The sequence below is a fragment of the Pinus tabuliformis genome, chromosome 9, assembly GCF_031772625.1.
Source record: "Pinus tabuliformis cultivar Carrire ecotype Pingquan chromosome 9, CPIR1, whole genome shotgun sequence".
NCBI classification, from domain to species: Eukaryota; Viridiplantae; Streptophyta; class Pinopsida; order Pinales; family Pinaceae; genus Pinus; species Pinus tabuliformis.
In genome coordinates, this window is record NC_142307.1 from 1,855,594,138 (window position 1) to 1,855,611,045 (window position 16,908).

At 39.0% G+C, this 16,908-nt stretch overlaps 1 protein-coding gene across 1 annotated transcript in view; it reads right to left on the reverse strand.

The window, feature by feature from the left end:
- The window catches only part of LOC149156273 (ribosome biogenesis protein BRX1 homolog 1-like), a 67,325-nt gene that overhangs the window by 20,119 nt on the left and 30,298 nt on the right, over nucleotides 1–16,908 (reverse strand). The gene's annotated exons all lie outside the window — the stretch shown is intronic.

Consider the following 16,908-nt stretch of genomic DNA (forward strand, 5'->3'; position numbering starts at 1 on the left):
TGACCATGACGAAGACCCCAAAAGAGTTGAGTTTTAACTCAAATCAAGCGTTGAATGGGTCAAATTTAACCCCATTGGAGAAAAAGGGATCTGATTCTATTCTAGTGCATTTTGTCCAATAGTGGATAGAGAGAAGACATAACAGAAAGGATTTGTGTTCTATAGCAGCCCACAGGCCACAGTTTTTACTCCATTGCATTTGCACCATTTTCCATTCAGAGAAAGAGACTCGAGTTTCCCAGGTCATATCTTGTGTATTAATGGTTTTTTGAGTGATTATTTTTCTGTTCTCTATTTTCTGCATTTTTATATTTTGCATGCATATGTAGAGCACAATAACTTAATAATACAGAAATCTAAGGGAAAATTAATCCTCATAGTATAGATTTTGGATTTTAGTTATTTTTTATCAGATCTATTGTGACAAACTGTGTAAAGGAATATCCATGGCAGGTTATGGATCAAAGGTTGTTGAGAGCATGGATTACAAGCAGGAAGCGTAATTCTCAAAAAGATTCCAAAAGCAAAGCATTTTTATATAATACATTTGATCTATATATATATATATATATATATATATATATTCAAACAACAACCTGCAGAATGCCAAAGTAGCTGCAGAAAACATAAAACAATAGATTTTACTACTGGATTAATGATGATCATTTTAGCATCAGTCATTTAGTACACATATAACATCAATTGTCTAGCAAAATTCAATTGATAACAAAGTCGTCAAATGATCAAAGATCAACCACAATATCAAACTTCAACTTTCAACATATAACATTTGTCATCACAAACTGTAACAGATAATATAAACCACAAACTGAAAAAAGCATTGCATTCATTATCAAGGAGTTGTAAGATACAGTAAACAGTTCAAAGTTCAAACTAAAACTATTATACAATATTTACAAAATAGGCCATAATAAAGACTAAGTTCTAGGGTATAAATTCTAAACTGGGAAAAGGAATATAAATCTAGTATCTACTAAGTTTTCCTCTTGCCATCAGAAACTCTTCCTTTTCCTGTGATCTATGAACACCTGTGATCCCCCAATCTTTGTGATATACTTCCACAAGAGTTTCAAAGTCTCTTTATGTTTCTGTTCATCATCATTGTGAATTTCATGATCATCATGCCCTTCCATTTCTTCCTCCTCTCCATGGTATGTGCCAGTGCCTACTACTAGCTCTTTCTCCCAATCACTGGTATTTTGATTTCCCAACACCACCATCATAATAAAAAATGGAACCAAAAGGAGAAACCACATACCATCATGCTTCTTGATTCTTCAGAATCACTTGATGCCTGCAATTGAATGATGGAGATGGAGAAATGGGAAAGAGGTAGAAAAGAACATTCAAGCATTCAACATAAAAAATATACTATTTTACAACAAATGGAGAAAATATTAAAACAAACAAGAGTGAGCCTTAGAGCCTACTTCTTCATCTCCCCAGTGGTAGTTTAATGTAACTATGGCAGCCTTCAATCTCCCTTCCAAGATCTCACAAATGGCAGCATCAATCTCCCTTCCAAACTCCCACAAATCTGCTCCTCAACAACTAACAAGCAGCCCACTCAAAACACTAGCATAGACAAGTGAAACAAGTGAAATGAGAAATAGAATGAGAGAAAATGGAGTGAGTGGGCGTCTTAATCCACCATGGAACTCCAACCATGCATTGACCAACCTTTTGGAACCTGGAATTGGTTCCCACAAACAAGGAAAAAAAAAACAAATTTGCCCTTGTGCACCAGTTTGCTCAGCTAGCATTCAAGAAGCGATTTTAAAGCTACCCGAGAGTGTTCAAGGAACAATTTTAAAGCTCTTGAGTATCTTGGGAGCACCTAGGGAGCATTCTAGGAGCACCACTCCCTGAGCACTCCCTCAATGCTCCTCATTGGGTAGGTTGGCGTTTGTTTAGGCAAGGGAGCGCACTCCCTAAATTTGCTCTCAAAAGGACACATTCAAGAAGCACACATTCCCAACGATGCTTCTTAAATGCTCCCTTTGGGAGCAAGCTTCAAAAGCAAAGCACAAGGGGGGTGGGGGAGAGCAGGCAGGGGATCAACTTCCCTGAAACATAGAACTTGAGAGCAGCCATGAGCCTGACAAGCATTATATGCAAAAGATAAGATAATTGTATTAATGTCAAACGAATGACCACAAAAGTAGGTAAATGGGGTGGAAGAGTACAACCACTATGAATATAATGTTGGAGTGCAAGTGCAACTCCTAGAAATGTCAAAAATAATATGAAGAAAGAAACCTACATCAGTATAACATCAGAACATATGTATAAAACCATGGTATAGGTACAGTGATACAAAATACTAAATGACTTTGTTCAAAACTGGAAAGGTGGACATTCAAGAACCTGTCGAGAGAGAGAGAGAGAGAGAGACAATACTCAAGTCCACATGACAATAATGGCAAATTTGCAAATTTGGAGAGTCAGACCAACCACACCGAGTCAAATTTCAATCATACATATAATGAAAGAAAGAAAGAAAGAAAGAACCTTAGTAATAGTAGTTTTAGGACTGGCTGGAAGGCAAAATAGCAGGTCAAGGAGATCAAGGATGGCTTCCCTCTTGCAACAGGAGGGAATAGATGGCAAATTAATCTTGTACATAGCCAAATTTTACGAGGATACAATACCAAGAATAGTGAACAATACCACTCTCCAACAGCTTGAGTCCTTTAAGCCAAAGACTGTGTCCTTACATTGAACCCAACTCAGAGAATGACTCAGCGATGTCAAAAGGAGGAGTTGACCTGGACTTGGGAAACACCCAGTAATCGAATCATGGACTTAAAAAGTACATTACAATAAAAAAATTGTACTTTCCATTAACAGGCAAGGTTATAATGTCCATATACTGTCAATCATCAAGAATAGCTTGTTTCAAAGTACTTAATTGATACTGCGTATAATAACAAGCAATAGATTCCAGATAGTTGACAAGTGTGTTGGCTCTCTGCTGCAAAATCAATTTATTTAATAAAAAAAGGCAAAATGAGCACTTTATTTTATTATTTCTATTATTTTATAGACAGCTAACCCCTGTGAGACTCCCGAGTTAGGCTCATCAAGTCAATTTGTCTTACTTTTGACTTGTGACTTTGAGTCATGCTCATGAGTCAAAATAGACTTGAGGCTGATAACTTAACTCGGTTTTCTCACATGCAGTGAACTGCCAGAACTATCAATTCAAAATGCACGTGCCATTTTTTATTTCATCCTTGAAAACAAGATGCTTAATATATAATCAGTCTAATCAATTGAAACATGATACATCTTATAGTGGTAATAAATAGGTTATGGACTACAGAAATCAGCACAATAACAAAGACAAAACAAGTAATACAAGCTGAATATAAAAAGGTTTCCCAGAAAGGGCTTGCGTAGACAATGTTCACGTAAAAATCCAGAAGATAAGAAGAAAAAAAAACCACTATGATGACAAAGGCCTAAAAGAATGAACCCTGCCTTCAAAATAAAAGGTCGTAAGAAGGTTTGCTCAGTTAGGGCAAAGTTAAATAATTTCAATGTTCCAAGAAATAAAAGAATCAAGCAGAATATTTATTGCATTTATTACTACAAATTGTTGCAGTTGTCCATAGAAGTAGTGAATGACTTACAAGTGAACCTGTTATAGTGAAAACTCAAGTTAATCTGTGGTACATATAGTTACCAAGTTCGAATTCAGATTACAATTCAAATTTAGTGTGGTATGAAAAAAATTCAAATGAGAAAAAATTTCAATTCGAATAAAAAAAATTTCACAAATATAATTTGCCAAAATAATAGTGTCAATATCAATGACACAACCAAGAACATCTCTGCAATTCTCTTTCATTGTTATCATTATCTCCTCACACCCTGAGGTGGCTATGCAATTCCACTAGTTGTCTCTTCATGAATGCATGTCAATTCACCATGAATACATTAGTCACTATTATTTCTTTTATCATATTTACCATGAGGCTTCAGCAGCAGCAAAAGCGAAAATTTTTTGCATTTTGACTATCTATCCACATTTTGGCCCTATCTTCCTAAGTATTGATGTTGATAGCTCAGACAGGTGCTTCTGTAAAGGCTAGGATTCAAGCATGCAGAAGATGTCCAAAAGCCTCTTTAGGTACTTCCTATTGATTTTGAGTAGCATCGGATGTGCTCTAGCTCTGAAATTTTGTGGAGGGGCTAGAACACGAGATCTCCAAGACCCAGAAATCGTTTGGAGAAATTCCACCCAGATGAGGACTTATTAAAATAATTATTATTTTTTATGGGCTCCCAAGTCTAAACTTAGGAAAATAAAAATATTAATGGGTATTAATAAAGATATGGGTGAGACCCGGATGCGGGTGTCACTGCAGAACATTTATGAGGATTTACTCCTCGCCGGCAGCTGTCCCTGCACTTGGCTCGCGGACGCGGATCCCACAATCCCACAGCATTCGATATGAATTCGCCAGGGTACAGAATAATGGTCACGCATTTGGTATTGAATGCGCGCTCGGCTCGAGAGACTGTGCGCGGCGATTTATCCATGGCCTGGTCTCTGGTTTATGCAATTGCCCTCCTCGGCTCTTTCTACTTCCGCCCGCTATTCTTCCCGCACCCCTGCTTCGTTCAGGCTGCTTGGAAGCTCATCTGGTTTCTAAGTCTAGCCTGGTCTGCCTGCGCTCGGCCCTTTCCCCTTTGGTTCTGCCAATTTCCCTTCCCTGGTCTCTCTGTTAATTTGGAAATGGTTCGTCGTCGTGGAGTCTCTCGCCGTGGAGGCACCACTGGCAATCGAGGTCGTGCCTCTCAATCTGCTCCCCAGAACATTGTCCCTCTCGCTTCTGCCTCCCCGTCCTCTCCGCCTTCTGGTCATGCCAGGCCTCTCCCGCACAACTCCTTTCAAACAACCCACTTCAAATTCCATAGCAGGCTCAATAAGCCTGTTCTGTCAGCCAGTATCACTGTAATCCTTGATGAGGAGGAGGATAAGCCTAGCAGCTCGGCCCACACCACCATGTCTCAGTCTCAGGATGATAGTGTCCTTCAGGGGGAGGTGGCTGGGATCATGTTCAATGGTGACAACATGCAGGAAGAAGGAAATGTGCCTGAAGCTCCTCAACCTCCGGCAAACTCTACTCAGCGCAATGTGCTTGCATGTGAGCCGGTACATCCTCCAGGCAGCATTTTGAATTTGGTGATTCCTCCAGATGGTGGTGTCACGGGAGATGCAGATAATGCGGTCGTCACGTGGATTGGCTCTCCTAGCCAGGTGGATAAGGATGCTCTCGACTCTCCTAAACATGTTTAATGAATTTGGTTCAATGCCTACTGATGGCATTCTCGCCTCTGATCTGTTTCTTTTTATGTTATGCGTCTCTGGATATTGTCAACTCTGTTCTTGCTTCAGTTCTTGTTTTTGTATCGGTGCGAGCCAATATAGTCTTATGAACAGTAACAAGTCATGGCTCAGCAAGCCTTGTTTTTGCTTTAATTTTGTATATGGCGGTTATGACAGAATGTTTATCAGCAAAGCCATAGTCGGCGATAGTACTGTAGTGTTAGACACAGAACTGGTTTACTTTCTTGTCTGTCAGGGACTTATAAATCATGTTTCAAGGTCTCTCAATCCTGGAAGGGCGGTTAAAAGGATCTGTATGTATCAGAATCTCTGGTTGAGGGCTGGCTTCAGCCCCCCTCTGAGGTCTTGACCTCTTTGTACATATTTTTTCTCTTTTTTTAATAGAAATAGTCTTTACGCAAAAAAATTAAAAAATAAAAAATAAAAAATAAAAAAAAGATATGGGTGAGAAGCTTATAAGAGACGAGGATCAAGTCTGTTTTAATCTTATCCGTTGATTAGAGACTTAATCTCGACCGTTGATTCATCAACAGGAAAAGTATAAGAAAAGACTTGAGAGTCATTTGGAGATACACCGGGAAAATACTCAGTAACCTAAGTGAAATCGATTCTCAAGGAGAAAGAGTTAGATTTCAGAGGGAGAGTTGTTGGGTGAAGGAAGAGGAGAATTTCAGCATAAGTCAAAGACTGAGGAGGAGGTGACGCAGTGCCTCAGGGAAACAGCGCAAAGGGAGAGCTCTGAGAGACAGCGCGGGCAAGGACGAGATCTCACGCAGTCCTCACGCAGATGACGCAGAGATGATGCAGTCCTCACGCAGATGATGCAGGGGTGATGCAGTGAAGGATAAAGGGTCTTTGTGGTGTCAGAATTTCTCCTAGCTAAGGAGGAAAATTATCTCAAGCGTTTTATTGAAAGTCTCTCTATGTACTGCAAAATTATTCCTTGTAAAGAGATTGTCACTGAAGAATAATAAATAAACCCTCATCTGTTGCACTGGTTTTCCCGCATTGAGTTTTTCCGGGGACAATTTTCCAAAAATAACTATGTTGATGTGATTGATTCTTGTGCTTGTATATCACTGTTATTTTTCTCTATATGCTATTATGTGATAACTGCAGTAGAATTTATTTTAATGTTTGCTAAAGGGTTTTGTAAACAACTTATTGTGAAAAATAAGTAGGAGAAATAAATCAGTTATTGCAGTATAATTTCATGTCAGAAATTTTCACACTTGCTTATGTTGAGCAAGTGACTTTTATGATTTATTTCCTAAGCTTAATTTAAGAAAAGCACATTAATTAATTAATTAATGTTGGCTATTAAGCTAAGGTTTCTAATAAAAATGAATTTAATTCATTTTAGTGAATTAGATTTAATCTCTACTATTGATCTCAAGTGAGGCTTAGGATCTAATCCTAGCCACTCATCACTTAGGAGACTATCGTTAGGGATTTGGCTTAACAAAAATTATAAAAGAAGCCTACGGGAGAGGAGGAAGACACATTGAATGCTTGGGCGAGCAATTTTCTGAAGAAAGCGAGACACTCCATTGAAGAGAATAGAAAGGTGTCAATGTTGTAATTTCCAAAGACAAGATTCAAGGAGGCCGAGTTTGTGGAGAGAGGAGGCGGAGACTTGGAGAGGCTAAAATTGGTGAAGGGCTGAGTTTTCCAGCCAGGGTTTGCACAAGAGGAGAGAGGTATTTTCTCTATTGTTCAAGGGGCCATATAGGTTGAGAAGAGGAGATCAAATTTACAAGTGGAGGCCAAGTTATTTCCAAGCTCGAGCGTTTCCAATGGGCGTAATTATTCAAAAGGCCAAAATTTCCAAGGGACCAAAAATCTAGGTTTTATTGCATTGTATTTTCTATGTATTATTTGAGGGTCATTTTCCCTGTTAGGCGAGCCCTAATTTTCCTAAGTAATAGAAAAGTGAAGGAGAAATTGTTGGGCAAATTTTTGTTGTGTTTTGTGACTGATTTTCTATTGAATTTCAATTGCAATTATTTAAGTTAAATGCAAGTATATTTTTTATTCAATAATTTTCAAGAAAAATAGTTTACTCTGGTGAATTTAATTTCTAGATATAAAATAAATTATATGAATATTAGATGAAATCTGGTATTGAAAAAGTTAACATGGTGTCAGAGCAACAATAAAACTATAAGGAGAAGGATGATCAATTTTGTTAAAAGGGTTTCAACTAAAGAATTATTTTCCAATCGTTATATTTTTCCTAGGGCTTGAGTATTTGATTTGGAAGTTGTGAAAATGGTTGTAATAGGGTTGAGGTTTGAAGACCGCTTAGAGGGTGCATCCAACTACAGTGCTTGGAAGAGGAGAGGATAGCATTAGTGTTGATGGATAATGGGATCTAGGAGTTTGCAAATCAGCAATTTACCCCTCCTACTAATGCTACACAATTGGCCACACATAACCAAAATGGCGTAAAATCCAAGAGAATCATTCTAAATGGGGTGAAAGATGATGTCATCCCTCATATTTCAAAGAAAAATTAGCTAGGGAAATGTGGGAGGCTCTAACTAAATTGTACCAAAGTGAAAATCACAACAAAGAAAGGTGTTTAGGGAAAAGCTCAAGAGCACCAAGACATCCAGGTCAGATACGGTAGCGTCTTATCTCACCAAGATCACACAGGTTTGTGATGGGTTGGTTGTAGTTGGGGAGGCCATGTCAAATAAGGAGTTGGTAAAGACAGCCCTGAATGGATTCACAACACCATGGGCTCCCTTCATTAAAGGTATTGTGGCATGGGAGAAGCTTCTAGACTAGGATAGGATGTAGGATGACTTCATTCAAGTAGAGATTCGAGAGGAATCTCTACATGGTGGCCAGCAAAAAAGTGACAATGAGAACATTGCCCTTGTCAATAAAGCAAGGGCAAAGGGAAGCCTAAGAGGAATGCAAGTGGGGAAGCTACTTCACAAGATGGGAAGACGAAGGACATGAGCAAAGTTCAATGCTTTGAATGTCAAAAGTTTGGCTACTATGCCAGTCAATGTCCAAACAAGAAGGGAAAGAAGAAGGCACAACTTGTAGCTTCCGCAAATTCATAGATTATTGAATTTGCCACCATGTTCAAGGAGGAGTTCTTGTTGGTGTTTTGTCTTTTTAGCACCATAGCCAAGGGTGCATAGTTCATGTATAGTGGTGTTTCTCATCATATGATGGGATAACGAGAGTTGTTCAATAATATTTCAGAGCGACAATCAGAGCTACATTTGGAGCTTGGAAATAATGTCAAGTGTGCAGTAGAGGAGGCTGGGACTACTTGGTTTCAGCTAGAGTCAAGAAATCCTTTGGAGGTGACAAAGGTATTGTATGTTCGAGGGTTGACTAAGAACCTTCTAGCAATATCAGCCATGAAGGGAAAGGAGTACAAGGTTTTCTTCCGAGATGGACAAGCACTTGTCAGGCCGAGATCTTCTAGTTCAAGCATAGATCAAGTGATTGGGACCAGAGAAGGGAATTTGTACATGTTGAGGGGTTAACATGTACAAAGCTTTACCTGTTTGAGGGAGATGGTCATTGGTCTTGCAAAGTTCAGTATAGAGCAACAGGGAATGTGCAAGGGTTGTGCACTTAGAAAGTATGCCAAGACAACCTCTCATGGCAACGACAATGGGTCCAAGGGCATATTGGATCTGGTACATTCACATCTGTGTGGTCCCATGTTAGTTTCATCATTGAATGGTTATATTTACTATGGGACCTTCATAGACGACTTCTCTAACAGGATGTGGATCTACTTGACGAAGACCAAGGATGAGGTCTTTAGTTAGTTTCAAGAGTTTAAAGCTCTCATTGAATCGAAAATAAAGGAAGGTCAAAGTTCTAAGGTTAGACAATGAGGCCGAGTATACCTCTAATGACTTCAATAATTTCTAGGAGGCGAGAATCAAGGACTTGACAGTGCCTTACAACACTTGGCAAAATGGGGTTGTAGAGAGGAAAAACAGGGCCATCATCGGCACTGCCAAGGCTATCATCCATGACCAAGATGTACACATGTTTCTTTCAACAGAAGCTTGGAATAGGGCAGCATGCATTTAAAGCAGGAGTCCTCACAAGGTCTTGGAGAACAAGACTCATGAGGAGGCATTCACAAGGGTGAAACAAGAGATGGGGCATTTTTGTATCTTCAGATGTCCGGTATATATCCATGTAGCTTCAGAGAATAGGACAAAGTTGGAGCCCTCAACACATAAGGGCATCTTTGTGGGGTACAGCGAAACTTCGAAGGCATATAGGGTGTACATTCCATCAGAGGGGAAGACTGTGGTTTGAAGGGATGTCAATTTCAAGGAGAGTCGAGCCTTTAAAAAGTCACATGAACCCTTACTAGTAATCACAGAGAATAACGAGTGAGACGCTCCAAAGGTTAAGGAGAGACCAACAACACTAGCAACGCAGACTCAATCTTCATATCAGGAGGAGAAGTTGGGGGCTCCTTCTACATCTGTCAAGAGGAGTTCGAGATGCCTTGAGAAAACACTAAAAGATGCTAAGGAGCATCTGGAGGCTCCTAAGAGTACCTTTAGGGAGAGCAAAACACCAAGATAGTTTCCTAGTTATATGGCGCTCATGAGCGACATCATTGATAATGAACCTAACATTTATGAGGAGGCAGCAGGCCAGTAGGTTTGAAAGGATGCCATGATGGAAGAGTATGCCTCCATCATGAAAAATAATGCATGGGACATTGTGCTTACGCCACAGGGGAAATCAATGGTTAGTTTGAGATGGATGTTCGAGATCAAGAGTGTTATGGATGAAGTATTGAGAAGCATGAGGTTAGGTATGTGGCGAGAGTGTTCTCCTAAAAGGAGGGAGTGGAATAAGAGGGGACATTTACCCAAGTCACTAGGAATACTTCTATCAAGGTTGTTATATTTATTGCTTCAAATATGGGTTGGAGGACACATCAGATGGATGTGAAGACAACCTTCCTTAATGCAGAGATTGAGGAAGAGGTGTACATTGAGCAACCGCAAGGTTTTGAGGTGCATGGGAGACATTCTCATGTATGCAGGTTAAAGAAGTCACTTTATGGACTCAAGCAAGCAACAAGGGCATGGTACTTGAGGATTGATGGGTATCTGCTAAGTGTGGGCCTCACCAAGAGTAAGGCAGATCCCAACCTATATTATGTACTAGTTGGCAATGATCCACTCATCTTGGTTCTTTATGTGGATGACCTCTTTCTCATAGGGTCAAAGAAGCTCATAAAGATGTGCAAACGAGATCTTTCTTTGAAGTTTGAGATGAAGAACATCGGCACAATGCACTATTTTTTGGGATTGTAGGTGTAGCTACAAATAGGTGAGATTTTCTTGGGATAGGGAAAATATGCAGTTGATAACTTGAGGAGATTCGAGACAATGGATTGCAGGCCTATGTTTACACCTATGATCACCAATCTAAAGAAGCTAAATGCTTGAGTCAAAGTTGGTGGATCCCACATTATATAGGCAATTGATAGGTTAATTGATATATCTAGTCAACACTAGGCCAAATAGATGCTTTGTTGTGAATAACCTGAGCCATTTTATGGTGGAGCCAACAAGGGTGCATTGGGTGGAAGCAAGCATGTGCTTAGGTACTTGCGAGGTACAATGGAGCATAGGCTACGATATGTCAAAGTGGTGGAGTGTAGTTGCAAGGCTATACAACACAGATTGGGTTGGGAGTGCAGTGGACAGGAAAAGCACCTCAGGCTGCTTGCTTCAGCTTGGGATCAACAATGATTTCACGATTTAGCAAAAAGCAGAGTTCAATGGCACTTGGTTCAACAAATGTTGAGTACATAGCAATGAATTTGGTGAGTTATGAGGCTATTTGGCTTCACAGGATTAATTGATCTAGAGTTGGATCCCAGTACGATTCACTGTGATGATCAGAGTTGCATCAAACTCTCGGAGAATCCACTGCTTTATTACAAGTCCAAACATATAGAGATCAGGTAACACTTCATCAAAGACAGGGTCAAAAGGGGAGCAATAAAGCTTCAATATATCTCTATAGATGAGCACGTTGCAGACATTCTCACCAAGCCTTTAGTGAGTGGGAAGTTTATCTTCTACAAAGATAAGATGGAGGCAGCGCAAAATACCTTCCTTGCTAGGAGGCGTTGTTAATGTTGATAACTCAGAGAAATGCTTCTACATAGGCTAGGTGTCAAGCATGCAGAAGATGTCCAAAAGCCTCTTTAGGTAATTGCTTGTGTTGAGCAAGTGACTTATATGATTTATTTCCTAAGTTTAATTTAGGAAAAGCACAATGATTGATTAATTAATTAACGTTGGCTATTAAGCCAAATCTTCTAATAATAAAAAAGAATTAATTCATTTTAGTAAATTAGATCTAAACTCTAGCGTTGATCAAGTTAGGCTTAGGATCTAATCCTAGCCACTCATCATTTAGAAGATTAGGGAGATTGATTGGCTTAATGAAAATTATATAAGAAACCTAAGAGAGAGAAGGAAGACACATTGAATGCTTGGGAGAGCAATTTTCTCAATAGGGAGAAACTCAGAACTAAAGAAAAGAAAAAGGTGTGCAACGAGGTGATTTTCGGACAAGCATTTGAGAAGGCCGAGTTTGTGGAGAGAGGAAGCCAAGACTTCGAGAGGCTGAAATTGGTGAACGGCTGAGTATTCCAGCCAAGGTTTGCACAAGAGGAGAGAAGCGATTTTATCCAGTGCACAAGGGGCCATACAGGTTGAGGAAGAGGAGGTCAAATTTACAAGTGGAGGCCTAGTTATTTCTAGGGCCAAGAATTTCCAATGGGCCGAATTCGTCAAGAGGCCGAAATTTCCAGGGGATCGAAAATCCAAGTTCTATTGTGTTGTATTTTCTATGTATGCTCTAAGAGTCACTTTCCTTATTAAGGGAGCCCTAATTTTCCGTAGTAATGGAAAACTGAAGGAGAATTTTGGGGGCAAAATTATACTATGTTTTGTGACTAATTTTCTATAGAATTTTCGCTACAATTGTTTGAGTTAAATGCTAATATATTTTTCATTCAACAATTTTCAAATAAAATAATTTGCTGGAATGAATTCAATTTCTAGGTATAAAATAAATTGATGAGTATTTTAAATCAAATCTGGTATTGAAAAAATTAACACTAGGCAAGTTCAATGAAAGGCCACGCAGAGATATCTCATGGAAGAATCCATGAGAGTGCTACAAAGATTCAAGAGACGATTTCAAGAACGCAAAAATATGAGATCCCATGGGGCCTAGAGATAGGAAAGTTATTCCTCAAAAACAAGAGAAGCTCGGAGCAATTAATACTTCATCAGTGGGAGCGATTTCTTATAGGCAGCCATAACAGTTCTACGAAGATTATTTCTAGCATGAAAACAAGAGCAACACACCCATTGTAAAGATAACATCATTGGGAAAACTGAATTAAATCGAATAGTTCACCCCATGAATCGTACCATCAAATTTCCATCTCATTTGGCCTAATGCAGCCAAATTTGTTAACTATAGTGGTATAACTACAGTGTTCCAACTAAGCATAAAAACTGTAAAGTACTAAGTGCCTAAATGATTCTCAAACAAAAACCAAGAAAATTTTCCTACATGATTGACTAAATTCTAATATTTATTATGTGTTAGGACGTATGTGGAATTAGGTTAACAAGTCACAAAAGAGCATGTATACAAACATAGTCTAAGAAAGGAAAAATATATATTAAAATTTAAAGTTTAAGTAGCCATAAATAAGCAACATTGTAGAAAGGTGAACTATAATGAAAGAAAAATTTATTTGATTTGCAAAGAGATCTCCCAAATAGGGTTAAGTCATTAAACAAGACTACAAGCTTTCCAAATTCCCACATACCCTTATGAACTATAGAGTCGAAAGAGGGAACTTTGGCATTTTCCTTTCCATTTTATAGAGCAGATCCGAAAAAGAGTTGGTTGATCTCAATCAGGGCATTGATGAGCCTATTACCACCATGTTGGTTATGAATTCTATAAGAGGTTTAGTAGAGTTGAGAGGTGATGTCACTACAAAGCAACCCACCAACTTATGTCTTAACAGCTTCCCCCCACCATTACAAAAGGATCATTTCCCCTATCAAATGAAGTCTTTAGGGTTTATTGATGGAAGGTTAGAATTTAATGAGTTGCAGGGGCCCGCGTTCAAAAACTCTGGTGAAGCAAGCAATCATAAAAGGAAGAAAGTTGTAACTTGTGAAGTCTAAAGGTGGTGGTATTTGTTACTAGTTGGGGAAGATCTACAAGTTAGCCAAATCGTGAATCTGGATTGTCAAACAGTGGCCGAGAATTTCAGTGGCCAAAGGGTTTCGATGCCCAATTTGAGTACTTGGATTCAAAGTGAGTGGTCATCCTTTGTGGGTTATGGCCCTCTCACCCATCTACTAACTAGTGAAAAAATACGAGGGTCCTTTCAGTGTGGACTGGAGTCTTCTCTCAATCAAATATTGGCATCCATTATTCAACACGCAAGAGGCTATGTTACACAAAACGCCTAGCCAAGCGCTGTACCGATACCGAAACATGGCAAAACGCCGAAACATGGTCGAAACGGCCCCGAAATGCCACTAGTCGTACCGTACAACTAGCAACATTTCAAGGCCATTTTAGTCGAAATCCATTGCGCTTTGGCTTTTTTGGGGTTAAATTTTTCAAGTTTGCTCAAGCGATATATGCAATTAGTAGTTACGTTGTCGGTTTTTAATTAGAGATTTGTTGAAAAACAATGCAAATTGCCTTTGCCATAAACTAAAATATTCCTATAAATGTTGGAAGATTGATGCAAAGGCTCGTATTTATATTCACTTCACAGGAGGAATGAATTGGCACAGGGAATCAACCCTGCTTTTCTTTTCTTTCACTTCACGGGATGAATGAATTGGCACAAGGAATCAACCCTGCCTTTTTCCTTATTGTCTGATTTGACAAAAAAGCACTAGCAGTTGTAGAAGGTTACAATCAGATGATGGGAATCCTCCACGACAGTGTGGACCCACTAATCTCTAAAGGAGTTAACACATTCACAATTATCTTACATTTAATTAAATTAATGATTATATAATTATACTAATATTCTAATAATATTATATATATATATGACATTTTAGACAACATTTCCATTTTCTAGGGGCCGCATTTCTAGTCGTACCCGTTTCGGAAACTTCCAGATGTTTCAATGTTTCATGCAACTTAGGCAAGAGGTTATTGAAACTAGTTATCCTACAACATAGGTCAAGCTCCTAAATCTTCCTTTAGAGTTTTGATCGAATGTGGGACTAAGAGCTATCAAGGATTCCTCGGGAACTTTCATAGTTCTAGATAGAAGTTATATGTCAAGCAAAGTACACTCGATGGCCCGCATTTTAGTGCATTTGGATGTGCAACAAGGTTTGTTTGAGCCATTCAACATCGTTATGGGTGATAGGTCCTACATGCAAATTTTGGATTACGTTAATATTCCCTTCAAATGTTCATAGTGTCATAGACTCATAGGGTGGATCATATTTTTGGAGACTATGACTAGGCCTTCCAAAAGAGATTTTGAGAAAGGAAGGAGGCAAAGATAGTTGGTCAAGACTTGGGATGTTGCGATGGGCAATTGCCAAAAGACATTATGAGTAACTCTTCTCTCGCAAAAGAAACAAATAAGGCCAATATAAACCTCATTCCTTTTGTAAAAGAGAAGGCAGCCAAGTTAATTGTGGATGATATTTCTATACTCGTTATTGTGGGTTTCCAATAGAGGGACCAAAAATCCCTACATCAACCCAACCTTTTTGACATTTTAGGACTTTCGAACTCATAATGGAACAAGCTAAAAGGTGATGTGTCAAAAGGTTTCCTCTTCTCCACACTCATCTAGTAAGGGCAAGTTCTCACCCTCCTACTTCTTTTCCAAGTCAAAGTAAGGTAGGATCAAGTCCATGTTCACAGTGCTCGAGCCATTCCTCTCTACCCTCCCTAGGGAGCTCGCATCGAGTAAGTCAATGGAGTTAATGGTGACACATTTTCTATTGGACTATTTAGAGATTTGGATCCCTTTCCTATTCAAAGTCTGGATTTGCCCCAACCTTGTAACCCAAGGTCTCCTTCAACATCCAGTAGAAGAGACTTATACCTCCTTCACCCTAGATCCTCCACACAAATCGCAGGAGTTATGGGGGGGATAGGTTTTTAACAGCCAAAGGATTTAGGTCCACAAAAGTGGGTCGCAAGTCTACACTTAACCTTGCCCAAGGAAAATCTTCTTGGAAATAAACCAAGGTTGACAGCATGTGATATCAAGGGTCCTTAGAGTATGAAATTCCCCCAAGGCAATGCCTTGATGAGGATCCTATAACTTAAAGTGAGAGGCCTAAGAGGGAGGGTGAGAAAGTTATCCCTTTAGTGTTTAGTTAAGATGTTACATCTGGATGTGGTGTTAGACATAAAAATCAATGGCACCTTGTGAGCCTATTATTTCTAACTTGAGAAAGTTATATCAAGGGGCATTATTACCAACTTGAATAAGAATCTCTCACTTTAGATTTGTTTTGCAATATACTTGGAGTTTTAAACGATGGTATATAGCAAGGAGTTGGACCTTGACCTATCTTTGATTAACCTTTACAACCCTTACAAGGGTAAGGAACAATTTTGGGACAAAAAATCAATTTGACACGCATTCAGTTTGAATTTATCTTTTTATTTTTTTTCGAGGGGGGGTCACTTAAGCTTGATTATAAGAAAGGAGTAAATTTGGGGTAGTAAGCATTGGGATCCAAGTGAGACTTGGGTTTAATTAGAAGATGAAATGTAATTGATAGGTTAAATGTACATGTGAAGAAAATGAAACATAAATGAAATGCAAATGAATTTGTTATAGAGGGAAAAGCAATTAGGATATTTATCTTAAAATATTCCCTTCTCATTTTATAATAGGGTTTTTTGGAATTAGGGTTGGGGTTTGTGTCAGGATTAGAGTCTTCTCTCTCTTAGAGAGTTGCATACGAGGGTTTTGGGACTGTGAGAAGAGTTGGGAGACAGAGCGCCTCCCTGCCGCCATGGCAAGGAGGACCTGCATATTATGTAAGTTTTGGTCATGTTAATGAAATGAAGATTCTGGATTCTAGCTACTCCCTTTTATTTGCAGCAGTTTCTCTTTTATTTGCAACAGTGGTGTAGTTTAGATAGTTTGTTGTTCGTAGATGCTTTTATGTTATATTTTTGCAACCATGTTTCTTTTGTTGGCCCTCCTGGCCAGAAGGTAAATTTTGTCCCAACAAATTTGCACCAGCCGAGAAAATCTTGGTTTCCCTCTTTAGTCAAGCGGGAGTAGCAATAGATAGAAGCCAAAGTGGATGAACTTGTGGTCAGATGGAGGTTGTGGACCTAGCTAGTCTAAAACTTCGGGAAGAACACGAAATTATTAACTTCTAAGCTGGAAATTTTTTGGGTTCCTGGTACTTAACAAAGAAATTTTGATGGCGGCTAGCTCCCTGGTGGTCTAGTGG